The 16031-nt window shown below is 44.4% G+C and overlaps 2 protein-coding genes across 5 annotated transcripts in view; one reads left to right on the top strand and one right to left on the bottom strand.

The window, feature by feature from the left end:
* LOC136828432 (calcium-activated chloride channel regulator 1-like) overlaps positions 1 to 16031 on the bottom strand; it is a 114008-nt gene that overhangs the window by 17544 nt on the left and 80433 nt on the right. The gene's annotated exons all lie outside the window — the stretch shown is intronic.
* LOC136828434 (uncharacterized) overlaps positions 1014 to 16031 on the top strand; it is a 284088-nt gene continuing 269070 nt past the window's right edge. Inside the window, exon 1 of the mRNA XM_067086489.1 lies at positions 1014 to 1498. The gene's annotated coding sequence lies outside the window, so the exon portion shown is untranslated. The remainder of the gene's footprint in view (positions 1499 to 16031) is intronic.

A 16031-nucleotide genomic window follows, 5' to 3' on the forward strand; every position in this document is an offset into this window, starting at 1 on the left:
AAACCCATATTAATCACATCCTCATTTGGATGGTATATAGCTTATTTAGTATCTGCTAACAGTAGAATCACAGAGGAAATAGGGGCAATCCACAGTAGTGTAGACCTTGACAGATCAAGGAACATGAAGTTCACCTTGCTGATGAAGATTGTCGATGGCTTATTAGTCAGATCTAGGCCTGCATGCTTATTAAGAATAAGGTATTACGGGAAAACCTCAGAGAGATTTTTTTTACAATGTCTGTGAATTGCAGATAATTCGCTAGTAATTTTACAAAACACAAAGGAAGATGTCAACATTATTATTAATTAAGATTATAAAATTGGATGGAGGAATGGGCTAGAGATTATTTATAAAGAAAAGAGCAGTAGCATTACACATGATAGTTAAACCGACAAGGCAGGAGGTATTAAAATGGTAGAGAGAATAAAAATGATCTAGACTTTACGATACATCACATCACAAATATTGTATATTTGAGATTCAGGATCAGCGATAGAGAAAACAATTGCGGTTATGGCAAAGTTTTAGCAGAAATGACGTTTTGGGAGACTGTATCTTTGCCTTTTATTTTGTAAGGGACAAAGGTAATAAATTTAATTGATTTATCAGAAACATATATACAATTTAGAAAGGTGATAAAAGTGGAAATAAAACTGAAATCAAGACATGGATGCAAGAAGATGAATGATTAAACAACAAAGTTTTATTTATGTAGAGACTCGAGAGAAGAAATGAAAGAACTGACATATGATAATAGTTACGTGTCTATGGTTTTTTCCAGGGCCAAACTAACATATAGCTAGTGAATGTTTAAAAAAATAAACATAAAAATGGCAATGTCAATTTTTTTTTATTAAGGTAAAGAGAAAGAGACCTATATTTTTTATGTCCAGAATACATCAGCCATGGGACGGAAGCTTGATAGAAGTGGCATGAATATGACTTTCTAGTGAGGAAAACAGAAAAAAAAATAGAAACTACATTTAATGTGGTAGAAATTTGGAAAAAAAGGGGACATTAGAGGATCCGTTACATAGGGTGAGCCTAACCCGATGTGTTTCACTGCCTGTTATTTCCTCGTTAACTCGTTGTGGAATTGTGTGTCAGGGGTTATTATCGTTTGTGTGTGAGATAATGACTTGTGAAATGAAGTTATATCAGAATCAGTTTTATATAATATTAGTTTCAGTATTTGATTTGTGCCATTTATATCGAAATTCTTAAGTGATATAAAAATAACAGAAGCGAAAATCGTACCATACAGACAGTCGCAGCATAGGCCTAGTTTAACGTAGTGAAGTTTAATTAACCTAGGAACCTAAGTGGGCTTAGATACAAATAGTAAAAACCTCCTAGGCCTGTATATTTATTAGTGAAACAAAGTTTTGTGATGAAATTTAAATACAGGCTACTCGAGGCTTAAGTTTTATTTGAGCCTAGGCCTTTACTAGATGATTAACATAGGCCTATTAGCCTAGGTGAGCCTACAGCAAGGGTAAGTGTTCGTGTTGAATGTTCCTTAGGCTAGTTGTTGTACAGGTACAATTAAAGAACAGCTCCGAATGAGGCATTACCTCGGACAGTGGCTTTTTCTATAGTAGGCCTATATTGGGTATTTCTAAGTAATAGGCCTAGCTCCGCCTGGACTGTAAGCTATGGAACAGTTCTGGGTAATTCTAAGTATTAGCTCCGTGCCTGTTTTTACCTTGGAAACTGCATTTTTCTACAATTTTAGGGCTTCTGATACTGGCGTTGTATTTGTTTGTTGTCGGCCCTCCGCCGTGTTTAGTACCTGCCTGGGGGGTGAGGGTCCCCGTACATTAACATGTTATTGCCAGACGGGATATGAACCGTTCCAAACAGACGTATATGCCCGTGCTCTGTCTTGTGAAGATTGTGTATGGAAACCCCTTGTTGAATGGACTTTAGGGATTAATTACAGGTTAATTACATTCATGCAACAAAAATTAAAGATAAATCCATAATTAGCAACCAAAAAACTGTAGAAAAAGTCAAGTTAAAAGGAAATCACCACCACGGAGCCACTATTTAGATCATTAGGGAGCCATATGTTCAAGAAGGTACTGGCTAAGGAAATCTATTATAAGAGGAACTATAGTAACCTAATGTACCATAACCCAACCTAACTTAACCTACTATGGTGTGTTATTTAGCCTGGGGCTCTGCCCCTAAACCCCCCGGGCTCTGCCCCTAACCCCAGTAAAGGAAACCACGTTTTACCAAAAGTTCCTCTATAACACTGTGCATGTGTGATAGCATTCCAGGATGGCCAGCATACAAAAACATAATCAATTCTGAGGTTAATTACAGGTTAACTACAGTAACCAACAAAAATAACAGTAAATTCTTCATAAGAAATCATAATACTGTAGGAAAATGCTTAGTTCTGCCATATTTTGGTTGCTTATCAAGAATTTGCAGTTATTTTTGGGGGGTCAATTGTAATTAACCTGTAATTAACCTCAAAACTGATATGTTATTGTATGCTGGTCATCCTGGAATGCTGTTGCGCATGCACAGTGTTATAGGGGAACTTTGGTAAAAAGTGGTAGAAAGTGAAGTGTCCTTCACTGGGGTTCCAGAGGCTAACATGGGTAGAACTAAGCAAGAGCTCAGTAATTCTAAGTACTAGCTCCACGCCTGTTTTTACCTTGGAAACTGTTTTCTACACTTTTACGGCTTCTGATACTGGCGGTGAGTTTTTTGTTGTTGGCCAACAGTTATTTGTCCCCTTAACTCTACTTAACAGTAAAGGGGGACTGTGGGAATTCGGGGTTTTGGGTGGGGGAGAACACAGAAATGGAGCGGACATGTTTACGTTGAGGAGGCGCCCTCTGGAGGGGAAAAACGAGAGGGAGCCATTCGACGACAGGAAGGAGTTGAATGCATTTCGCTGTGTGTAGTACTGGCATCAGGGGGGATGGAATGTCCCTTTGCCGTGTTTAGTACTGGCTTAGGGGTGGGGGACGGTACCCATACGTTAACAAGTTATTGCACTTGCCGGATGGGATATGAACCGTTCCAAACAGACGTACCCGTACTCTGTCTTGTGAAGATCGTGTATGGAAACCCCTTATTGGATGGACTCCAGGGGTTAATTACAGGTTTATTACATTTGTGCAACAAAAATTGAAGATAATCCATAATTAGCAACCAAAAAACTGAGGAAAAAGTAAAGTTAGAAGGAAATTGCCTCTGCAGAGCTACTACTTAGATCTACCAAGAGCTCTGCATCAGATATTACTTTGGAAATTTATTTTTCCTATAGTATTTTGATTCCTTGTTAAGAAGTTACTGTTATTTTTTGTCGGTCGATTTTAACTAACCCGTAATTAACCTCAGAAATTGTACGCTGGCCATCCTGGAATGGTATCACACATGTGCAGTGTTATAGGGGAGCTTTTGGTAAAAAGAGTTTCCTTCACCAAGGGTCCAGGGAGCAGAGCCCCCCAACTAGTAACATGGCCTGCTAGGTTAGGTTGGGTTAGGTTAGGGTATGTTAGGTTAGTATATAGTTCCTTTTATAATAGGTTTCCTTAGTCCATCCCTTCTTAAACATATGACTACCTGATGACTTGCACATGCGCTGAACCATTTCATATCAACAAAATGGCAGTCTGGTCTTTCTCCCAACGTTTCCAAAACCCTTCATTCCCAAAGGGTCCCCAACCATGTTGGGTGGATATGAGGTTAATGATAATTGACTGACAATCAACAACACCACCTCCTTCATCAGCAACACCAAAAGTATAGGAAAGATCAATTTCCAAGGTAATAGTCTGTGCGGTGTTCTTGCTTAGAAGTACGGTAACATGGCCTACTAGGTTAGGTTAGGTTAGGGTCTGTTGGGTTAGTATAGTTCCTTTTATAATAGGTTTCCTAAACCAATCCCTTCTTGAACATATGGCCTCCTAATGACTTGCACATGCACGGAACCATTCCATAACAACATGAGTCAGGTCTTTCTCCCAACGATTTCCTCCACCCAAAACCCTGCGTTCTCAAAGGAGCCCCAACCTTGTTGGATAGAGATTGTGGTTAATAATAATTGACCAACAATAAACAACACCACCTCCTTCATCAGCAACACAAAAAGTATAGGAAAAATCAATTTCCAAGGTAATGGTCTATGTGCAGCTGTTCTATAGTTTTACTGTCGTAGACAGCAAGGCTTATTTAAAGACTCATGGGGTGAGTGTAGAATGACAGGAACAGGTTCCGCTGACGAAACCAAACCCAACCTTTCGTAGAATGCCATGTTCTGACCTAACTAAACATTACCTTCTTAACCTAACTTAAGGCGTCATGCCCTGACCTGGGGGGAGGGTGTGGCTGTGCCCTCTGGACCCCTCAAGTAATGCTAAATATAGGAGACAGTGGACTAAGCTTTCATTCGGAGGTAGTCCCATCACTTTGCAAGCCACCCCTAGAAGAAGTCCACTCAGGACCTTCTGACGCAGTCCTCTAAGCGACCTAAAGAGTCCTCATCGGTTGCAAGTGCCAAGCCAATCTCACCACTGCAACAACAGCCCTTTCGTGGGAATAGACCAAGGTATCAACACAAGTCCCGCTCCAACGTACGTTTTTCAGCCAAACCTATTAAAACAGCCTTGACCAAACCTTTGTCCAAAAAATGAAGAGACAGTCCTACATGCACTGGTAGGAGCCAGACTTCCCAAAAGTTCCCCATTTTTGGGATAGATGGATTGTCAGAGGAGCAGAACACTGGATCATCAAGGTCTTGAAAGAGGGCTATTCCATCCCCTTCAGGGAGAATCCACCATTAGTCACCACACCAATTGTATTGACGACCTACTTGAAAGGCTCCGAGAGGTATTTAGCCCTTTCAGAGGAAGTCTCATCCCTCCTCCAGAAGAGGGCAGTAGAGGGAGTAGAAGACTTCATCATGGAAGGCTTTTACAATCGTCTGTTTGTAGTCCCCAAGTCTTTTGGGGGGTTGGAGCTTCTTCGTCCAGAAGATGAGGTTCAAGATGGAGATGAACCAGTCAGTACTATCATCCATTCACCAGGGCAATTGGAAGATTACCCTCAACATACAGGATGCATGCCTCCATGTCCTTATCCATCCGAACTCCAGGAAGTACCTCAGGTTCGTCTTCGAGGACGTAGTTTTTCAGTTTCGGGGCTTGTGCTTTGGCCTCTCTAAAACTCCTCAAGTTTTTACACAGGTTCTCGTTCCTCTCGCGAAATGGCTCCATCTGCTCAGTATCAACATCTGCCTTTACCTGGGCGACTGGCTCCTCCGATCATCCTCGAAGGAGAAGTGCATGAAGGACCTGCAGAAGAACCCTTCTCCTTGCTCAAGAACTAGGAATTCTGATCAACCTCCAGAAGTCGCAGCTGATACCAACTCAAAAGTTTCTTTATTTAGGGATGACGATCAACTCTCAGGGTTTTCGGGTTTTTCCATCCCCCAAGAGACTAGACTGCTGCCTTCAGATGGTCCCCAGTTTTCTCGCTCTCCCATCTCACTCGGCAATCGATAGATGAGCCTCTTAGGAACTCTCACCACCATTGAACAATTTGTCAAGTTGGGCAGACTCCATATGAGAGTCCTGCAGTTCTTGAAAGCCAGCTGGGACAGGAGTGTGTTCCCCATCATGGCAGAAATCAAGTCAGACCTGCGATGATGGATGTCTGAAGGAAGACTTTCAAGAGGAAAGTCTCTGCTTCCTTTGAGCCCCAACCTAGACTTTTACTCACATGCCTCGAATCTAGGTTTGGGAGCCCTTCTGGGAAGCATGGAAGTTTCTGGGATGTGGTCCCTGGAACAGGAGAACCTTCACATCAATGTAAAGGAATTGAAAGCCGTTCATTTAGGCCTCCAAGCCTTCTAGGACACGATTGTCAACAAAACAGTAGTGGTCCATTCGGATAACACCACTGTTCTTTCCTACATCAGGAAACAAGGCGGGACTCACTCCTTCTCCCTCTGCGAAGTGGCAAAGGACCTCCCTCTATGTGCGGACCAGAATCAAGTGAATCTTGTCTCTTGATTCATTCAAGGAAAAATGAATGTATTGGCGGACGAACTGAGCTGTTGCAAACAGGTCCTCCCCACAGAGTGGACCTTGGACCCCCTGGTCTGTATTGACCTCTGGAAACAGTGGGGCAGACCAACCTTGGACCTGTTTACCATCTTGAGGAATCATCGTCTTCCTCTCTTCTGTTCTCCAGCCCTGGACTCTCTGGCATGGACGACAGATGTCATGTTTCAGAATCGGTCAAACTTAGACTTCAACACGTTTCTGCCATTCAGTATAATCAGGGAAGTGCTCAACAAATTTCAGTCACATCACAATGTTACAGTGCCCTGGTGGCTCTGTTCTGGCCACTGAAAGAGTGGTTCCTGGACCTTCTGAGACTTTTAGTGGACTTCCTGAGGCTCCTTCCCCAAAGACCATGTCTACTCAGACAGCCTCATTTCAGGAGGTTTCACCAAGGACTATCCACTCTTGCCCTGACAGGCTTCAGACTGTCAGGAGACTCGTAAGAGCGAAGGGATTTTCAAGATCAGCTGCAGAGGCTATTGCAAGATGTAGATGTTAGTCTTCTTGCAAAGTCTACCAATCCAAGTGGACAGTCTTCTGCAGATAATGTAGCAGACATAACATCTTGTCTTCTAAGATATCTGTATCTCAGATTGCAGATTTTCTCCTCTATCTGAGGACCTCTAGGGGATTGTCATCGTCTACCATTAGAGGGTATAGTGCCATGCTGACATCCATTTTTAAGCATAGAGGTCTAGATCTGTCGTCTCTAACCAGGATCTCAGTGACCTCATCAGATCTTTCGACACTTCCAAACAGACGAAGGTCTACTCTGTCTCTTGGAATCTTGACATGGTTCTCAATTGGTTAATGGGCCCCTCTTTCGAGCCCCTCCATTCCGCATCTCTCAGGAACCTGACTCGAAAGACTATTTCTGGTTGCTTTGGCTACTGCTAAGCATATCAGTGAACTTCAGACCATTAACAAGAGGATAGGATTCACTCAGGGAGACACAGCCTGCTCTTTTGCTCTCGGTTTTCAGGCCAAAAACGAGGTACCATCCAAGCCCTGGCCTCGCTCGTTCACTATTAAGTATTTAGTGGATATCCTCGGCCTGGAAGAAGAGGAAAGGGTCCTTGCCCTGTTAGGGCCTTCAAGTATTACCTGGACAGGGCCGAGACGATCAGAGGACCATCCAGCAATCTCTGGTGCTCTGTCAAGAATCCTTCCTGACCCCTTTCCAAGAACACATTGTTGTTCTTTTTAAGGGACTTAATTAATGAGGCACATTCTTGGATCCAAGAGGACATCTTGCCTTCCTTTAAGGTGAAGGCCCACAACATCAGAGCGGTCGCTACCTCGTTTGTTTTCAGGCATAATATGTCATTCTCTTTGATTTTACAGTCAACTTACTTGAAGTGTAAGTTGATCATCACGTCACTATTCCAACTCATTCAGAATAAGTATAGTATTTCAAATCATCAGCGTTGTCGTATAGCCTAAACGATCTGAAACGTACTGACCCAAATCGTAGCCTAAGTCTTATGCTACGACACCCAGGTTATTTCACTCTTATGTCAGTTTAAATACAAACAACGAAACATAATATCCTTCTTCTACATAATACGCATTTCTACTTTACGTAAATTTAAAGAGAATAGATAAAACTATACCACAACTTGCGGAAAAGTACAATCTCTCTTGTTGAAGTTTCGACATACTCCCCCGCAAGAAAACTTATGCCCACATTATTTACAATAGTCCTGTTCTTATCAGTGCCTTTCTGGCTTCTGCAGCTATTTGAGCAGTCCTTCTGCCTGGGCGGGTGCTTGACTGAATCTGTCGGAGGATTAGTTTCCCTTATCTCCTGCCACAGCTCTAGGGGGTATAACTTAATTACAGGTCTCATAAGCTGGCTTTGTGCCGTTCTTAGAGTAGCCACTCTTGGGACCTTGTCTCTCCCCATGTGTAACTCGGTTGCTTGGCCCAACTTCCACTTGCTCCTTGGCCCCTCGTCATGATTGAGGACAACTTCCCCTCTCTTGGGCCAAGAGCCATGCACCATTCCTACTCGATGGGTCTCTCTTAACGCTGTTAAATATTCCCTCTTCCATCTCTTCCACAAGTTGTCACACAACTTGGATATATATACGAAACTTTTCTCGGTGAACTCTCTCCATCCATAGTTAGGGTCACCGGAGATCTCTTCCCAATTTACTACTTCTGTTGGGAAGGACTTGAGCTTTTGTCCAAGGATCAAATGGTTAGGGGTTAAGATTTCCAACTGATTCAAATCCCCTTGCGTGTAACTTAATGGTCTGTCATTGATAATTCCTTCCAGCTCCACCAGCACTCAGGTCAGTTCCTCAAAACTGAGCAAGGCTTGTCCTACGATCTTTTCTTAGACATGACTTCAGAAGTCCTATCAGCCTTTCCCATATAGCACGAAACCATGGTGCTCTCGTTGGAATGAACTTCCAATTACACTTTACAGTATATCTAACAGATATTCCTTTACCCTGGGATTCTCCGACATGGTCTTAAGGTATTCTGATGCCGCACAAATGTGGTGGCGTTGTCACTCAACATGAGTGCTGGGAAACCTCTTCTGCTACAGAATTTTCTAAAACTCATGAGGAACGTAGTCACAGGACTGGTTATCAACTAGCTCCACATGTATGCCTCTGGTTCTCAGGCCAGTAAATAAGATGATATAAGCCTTCTCAGGGCTTTGTCCTTTTCCCGTAGCCCATAATGCACCGGTGTAGTCCACGCCTGTGGTATTGAAAGGTTGCTTACATTGCACCCCGAACTCAGGTAATGGAGGAACTATATTGGGCTTATACGGCCTCCCTTGCATTCTCCTACAAATAACACAATGGTGTATTATACTCTTAGTCAGTTGCCTTATCTGAGGGATCCAGAACTCCTGTCTGACACTCACCACAGTGGCATTTACACCCACATGAGCATTAGCATCTTGATGTTTTTTAATAATTACCCGAGTAACATAGCAACTCTTCGGCAATAGTATGGGAAACTTAACAGATTCAGGTAACTGTGCGTGTTCCAGTCTACCCTTACACCTTATTACCCCGTTGTCCAGGTAAAGATTCAACTGGTGTACGAGAGCCAGTTTTGGTTTTCTTACCCCCTTCATCAAACTCTCGTATTCCTCTTTGGAAATATTCTCTCAGTATGATGGCAGTGGTCTTATTCTTTGCCTCTTGGAGTTCTTCCAAGGTCAATTCACCATGCCTCTTCATACTGATTGAACTCCTACAATTATTCAAAAATCATAGAATCCATGGTGTGGTCCTATAGACCTTTTTAACCTTGCTGAATCTCTCTTAATTCAGCAAGTGAGTATTACCATTCAGGTTGTCCCCTACAGTATTGACCAAAATGTTCTCTTCCCTACCTTGCACAAGTAATCCACCAACCCATGACCTATCTATTGGCCAAGAGGAATTTTTCAAACAAGGGGGTCCTCCCTACCAGAAAGAACTATCCAAGATCATTTCTGTCCTTTTCCCACATGTCAACCAGTCACTGGGATTATCATCTATAGGCACATAGGACAAGACTGCCTCTGGAATGAAAGAGTTTATTTCCTGTACTCTGTTTTTCACAAACACAGGGAGAACACTTTTCGATACTAGCCATCTTAGGGCGACTTTACTGTCCGACCAAACGAACAGTTCCACAGACTCATCCTTCTCAAAGGATTCTTTAATAAATTTGGCCATTCTTACTGCTAGTAACAATGCCATCAACTCAAGTTTCGAAACAGGTAATTCTTTAATAGGCGCTACTCTTGCCTTTGCCATCATGAAATAAGAGTTTTTGTTCTTAGCTCTATAGGCTACACAACTATATGCTGACTCACTGGCATCACAGTATTCCTAGGAAAGAAAATATCAAGACATTTTTCTAAGTCTTTGGATAACTCAACCCATAGGTTCTGTAATGGGTCTGGGAGTTGTTCATCCCAATCCAGTTGTTGCTTCCACAAATTCTGCAGGTATATCCTTGCCCTAATAGTAACAGGTAGAATCACTTCTAATGGATCATAAATCCGTGCGACAGTTCTCAACACTTCTCTCTTAGTCTGGCTGGACTTATTTATCTTAGTCAGATGTAATGTCAAGGTATCCTTTTCTTTGTCCCAGTTCAGACCTAAGACCTTATGAGTTGTTTGTTCTTTGATGCTAATCCCATATGCTTTAGCAATAGTTTGTAACATGTCATTATTACTCGTCCATTCTTTCAGATATAAATGTGCCTGTGCAAATATCTTTTTTAAATATCTAACTTCCCTGGTAGTTACATATATATAGCTTTATCCTGCCAATTCGTCATGCATTTTGGCAGAAATTCAAAATTCGCAGCAATCGCCGATAGATGGTCAGGTGGCCATACCTGAGCGCCCTCTACCAGGTACCTGGAACCATTCCCAATTGTCCTCAGAAATTCCCTGCCGTCGTTCTATCAACACGTTGGAAATTCGCTCTACTTTGGTTTGCTTTGCTACAATTGGTGAAGTACCCATTACTTGTTTGGTTTTCGTTGATGGCTTTCGCTGATATTGGATTTCCCTGGATTTTCTTTTTCTCGCTGATAGCTAATTTTGTCGGTTTCCGACTTGAACAGTTTTTATTTGAACTTGCTTTTCAAGATGGCTGACCCTGTCGTCAGAATGTGTGTTAGGGGATGCAAGACCCGGCTTCCTAAGGCTGCTCTTGATCCCCACACAGTATGTAAGAAATGCAGAGATCATGTTTGTGCATTTGATGATAGATGCAAGGAGTGTGAAAGTTTGTCTGAGAGAGAGTGGAGAGAGTATGATCGCTATGTGAGGCGATTGGAAAAGGACAGAATTAGGAGAGCTAGATCTTCTAGTGTTCTGTCAGCTAGGTCTTCTGATAGTCAAGTCCTTTCTAACTTGTCTGATACTAATATTCCTGATCCTAGCCCTAAGGTAGTAGTTCCCGATCCTCCTGCGGAGTCGGGAGTAAGTAATCCGTCTTTAAAGGATATTATGGCTGCTATTTCTGCCATAGGAGTTTCTGTGCAATCCCTTTCTTTGGATAGGGAAGTGATGTGGGGGGGCAGTGCATAGTTTGCAACAAAAGTTTGGTGACAGTGTTAGTGCAGTGGAGGGTGCGTCCGTTCGTGTCTGTCACGCTCCTAGCCCTAGACCTCTTCCATGCTCCCCAACCCCTGGGAGAAGGAACGCGACAGGCTAAGGGAGGTGAGAGACGTTGAACAACGAGCGGACGCCCCTCGAGCCATCCTGTTGACGCATCCCAGGGACGCTCCCCTCGCCGCAGGAAAGGCGAGATGAGGACATGTTCGTCATCCTCAGATGACGCAAGACCCAGACGTGGTTGGCGTCAATCGCAAGAATCTAGACCTATCAAGAGACGCAGGTCCCCCTTACCACTCCAACAACCCTCTCGCAGCAAATGGAGCTCTCCAGAGAGATTCCTGTCAGAAGAAGACGGCGTTTCTGCGCCTAAACAGAGGCGTAAGACGCATAACTCGTCGGAGGAAGAAGACGTGTACATTACTTCAGTTCACGCTTCTCCCCCGCCCCCAGAATGGGACGTGTCGCAAGCTGCGTCACCTCCTCATCATCAGAAGATCCCAGCAAGAGTCTCCGAAGTTGTGGAAGTTCGTGCAGTGCCATCTCCAGTTGTTTCCCCAGCAGCAAGTGGCACCTCAAGTTAAGTTCTTGTCGGAAGTTCAGCAGTCCCTTGCGTCTCTTTTTGACTCTTACAAGTCGCAAGGGCTAAGAGAAGAAACACACAAGAAGGAATCTAAGGACGTCAACAGACCCAAGAAGAGGATAAGGCAGGAGTTAGGAGAACAAGACGCTAACAGCCAGCAAGACGCAGACTCGCAGCAAGTTGCAGCGCTCATAGATGCTTCCTCACAACAAGCCGCACGAGTGACGGGAGGTGACAAGGATCGTGACGCTCCCTCGCAGCAAGTTGGACGCATGCGTGACGCACGCAAGCAGCATGATACACACGTTTCCCCCACTCGTTCAACATCGGAAATAGCGGATCCTATGGAAGAGATCTCGGAAGAGGAAACTCAAGAAACTCTTCATGCTGCAGATCTGAAAAGACTTCTTACTCTTTTGGCGGACTTATTTCCCAACGATTTCCAACAGGCTGTACCTCGGAGTCCTCCCTCGCAATTTTTGATGGGTAGACCCCAGAAGTCTTCTTCCTTCAAGAAGACAGTGTTAGCCAAATCAGTGAAGAGAGCTTTTTCGACACTGAATGATTGGATTTTGAAGAAGAAAGAACAGGGAAAGACAACCTTTTCCTTTCCCCCAACGAGATTGGCTTCTAGATCCAGCGTGTGGTACGAGACTGGGGAAGCTCTCGGCTTGGGAGTTCCTGCCTCCTCCCAAGGGGACTTCTCCAGACTCGTTGACTCTTCACGTAGAACAGCCATGACAAAGGCCAAGGTTCTGTGGTCCACTTGGAATTGGACCACTTGCTGAAAGGCGTCTTCAGAACTATTGAAGTCTTCAGCTTGATGGACTGGACTCTAGCAGCTCTTGCAGAGGTTTCAGATGAGAAGAATGACACACAAATGCACCTTATTGCCTGTCTCGATAAAGCTGTGAGGGACGGGATGGTCGAACTTTCTGCCCTTTTCACAGCAGGTGTTATCAAGAAACGAGCTATGCTGTGTTCGTTCCTGTCTTCAGGAGTGACTCTCGCTCAGAGATCAGAACTCTTGTATGCTCCCTTAACCAAACAGCTCTTCCCTTCAGAGCTGGTTAAGGATTTATCAGCAGCCCTTGCGCAACAATCAACGCAAGATCTGATCACAAGGACTGCTAGGAAAGTTCTTCCGGCAAACTACTGTATTTAGCCAGGAAGGACAAGGAAGCTCCTCCTACGCGTCAGCCCTTTCGTGGGAGAGCCCTTTCGAGAGGAAGTCAGAGAATGGCTGCTGGAGGACAACCTCGTAAGAACCCCAAGCAGCAACCGAAATCCAAGAAGTGGTCACAACAACCTCCAGACACAAGTGGGAGCCAGGTTATCCCACTTTTGGCAAGAGTGGAGCCAAAGGGGAGCGGATGACTGGACAGTCGAAGTTTTGAAGGAAGGATACAAGATCCCCTTCCTAAGGAAGCCCCCTCTTTCACCAGAACTGTTAGAGTTGACAGCTACTTACTCGGGGAGCAAAGCAGCAGCTCTTCAAGAACAGGTGACCCAGATGCTATCAAAAGCTGCAATAGAAGAGGTAAAGGACCTCTCGTCAGAGGGTTTTTACAACAGACTTTTTCTGGTACCCAAGAACTCGGGGGGTTGGAGACCAGTTCTGGACGTAAGTCCATTGAACAAGTACGTAAGCAAAGTCAAGTTTGCTATGGAGACATCTGCGTCAGTCCTAGCAGGCACCAGACAAGAAGACTGGATGGTTTCGATAGACCTACAGGACGCGTATTTTCACGTACCAATTCACCCGAACTACAGAAAATATCTGAGGTTTGTGCATCTTGGGACAACTTATCAGTTCAGAGCACTTTGTTTTGGACTAAGCATGGCTCCTTACGTTTTCCCACGAGTGGCATCGAACGTAGCTCACTGGTTACATCTAAAAGGGATACGGATATCGATGTACCTGGACGACTGGCTAATCAGAGTCAGATCGCAAGCAAAGTGTCTGGAGGATCTACAAGTGACAATGAATTTGACGCAACAGTTAGGACTGGTAGTAAATCTACCCAAATCACAGCTAACGCCTTCACAAAACATCATCTACCTGGGGATGAGGATTCAGTCAGTGGTTTTTCGGGCTTTTCCAGCCCCGAAACGCATTCTGGATTGCTTAGAAAAGGTGAAGCTCTTTCTAGGGAGATGGACCTGTTCGGCAAGGGAGTGGATGAGTCTGCTGGGGTCCCTCTCCTCGATCGAACAATTCGTCTTCTACATCTACGTCCACTTCAGTTCCATCTGTCAAGCTATTGGAAAAGAGGCCAAGATCTAGCGACGTGGATTCCAATCACTCTGGGAATCAAAAATCATTTGAGTTGGTGGAACGACCCCAACAAACTACAAAAAGGCCTCGAACTTCAACAGAAGAACCCCGACCTAGTGTTGTATTCAGACGCATCGGACGTGGGATGGGGTGCAACGCTGGGGAAGGGCGAGATCTCAGGTCTATGGGAAAACCATCAGAAGGAATGGCATATAAATGTCAAGGAACTGGTGGCCATTCATCTAGCGCTAGTCCACTTTCAGGAGAAGGTCCAGAACAAGATAGTACAGGTCAACGCAGACAACACCACAGCGTTGGCCTACATCAGGAAACAGGGTGGCACTCGTTCGGATTCCCTTTACGAGGCAGCAAAAGATCTCCTGCTGTGGGCAGAAGCGAACAACATAACTCTGATCACCCGCTTCATAGAGGGAGAGAAGAACGTCAGAGCGGATCTTCTCAGCAGAGGAAGACAGGTTCTTACGACAGAATGGACCTTACATCACGAGGTGTGCAACAGGCTTTGGAATCTGTGGGGAGAACCATCAATAGACCTCTTTGCGACACAGAGAACGAAAGGTTACCAGTCTACTGCTCTCAGTCCCAGACCAGGAAGCAGTGGCAGTGGACGCCTTCCTCATGGATTGGGAAGGACTAGACATGTACGCTTTTCCCCCATTCAAGATTCTAGACAGAGTCATGAAGAAGTTCAGGGAGTCGAACGACGCCTGCATGACCCTGATAGCTCCATTTTGGCCCATGAGACCGGATCACAGAGGTGATGGAGTGGCTAGTAGACACCCCCAGATCGTTACCTTGTCGGAACGATCTACTCAGACAGCCACATATAGAGATACCATCAAAATCTCCTCGCTCTCAACCTAACTGCCTTTCGACTATCGAAAAACTGGCAAGAGCGAAGGGGCTTTTCAAGGAAGCTGCAAGAGCCATCGCGAGAGCGAGGAGAACGTCCACACTCAAGGTGTACCAATCAAAGTGGGACGTATTCAGGGAATGGTGCAGAAAAATAACATTTCCTCTTCCAGTACCTCTCTAACTCAACTGGCAGATTTTCTACTGCATTTAAAAACCCAAGGAAACCTAGCAGTATCAACCATCAAGGGATACCGCAGCATGCTTGCTTCCGTCTTCCGTCACAGAAATATTGATGTGTCGGGAGACAAGGACCTCACGGATCTCATAAGGTCTTTTGAGACAGTTAAGAGGAAGGACAACCCGACCCCCTCTTGGAATTTGGACATAGTCCTGAAATTTTTAACCTCAAACAGGTTTGAACCTCTTGACAAGGCTTCATGGAAGGATCTCACTAAGAAGACCCTTTTCCTGGTTGCGTTGGCTACAGCCAAGAGGGTAGGAGAATTACAAGCCTTTAGCAAGAAGGTAGGCTTCAATGGGGAAAATGCAGTCTGCTCACTTCAACTTGGTTTTCTCGCTAAAAATGAGAACCCTTCTCAACCAAGGCCCAGATCCTTTTCCATACCAGGGCTGTCTCATTTAGTAGGACAGGAAAAAGAGAGAGGCCTTTGTCCAGTTAGGGCCCTAAAATTTTATCTACAGAGGACCAGAAACATGAGAGGTCAGACAGATCACCTCTGGTGCTCGGTGAAGAAACCTTCGTTACGCTTATCAAAGAATGCACTGGCGTTCTTTATCAAGGACTTAATAAGGGAAGCTCACCAAGAATGTGATGAGAAAAGCTTCCCAATCCTCAAAGTCAAAGCGCACAAAGTAAGAGCTGTGGCGACTTCGATGGCTTATAGACACAACAAGTCTATGAAATCGATTTTGGAAGCGACATTCTGGCGAAGCAAGTCTATCTTCGCAGATTGTTACCTGAAAGAAGTACAGACCCAATATGAGGATTGCTGTTCCCTGGGTCCATACGTTGCCTCCGGCGCAGTAGTTGGAGAAGGTACTACTGCCTCTAACCTATAACCTTCTTTTTTTATTATACCCTTGCTTTTT

The sequence above is a fragment of the Macrobrachium rosenbergii genome, chromosome 42 (assembly GCF_040412425.1).
Source record: "Macrobrachium rosenbergii isolate ZJJX-2024 chromosome 42, ASM4041242v1, whole genome shotgun sequence".
Lineage (NCBI taxonomy): Eukaryota > Metazoa > Arthropoda > Malacostraca > Decapoda > Palaemonidae > Macrobrachium > Macrobrachium rosenbergii.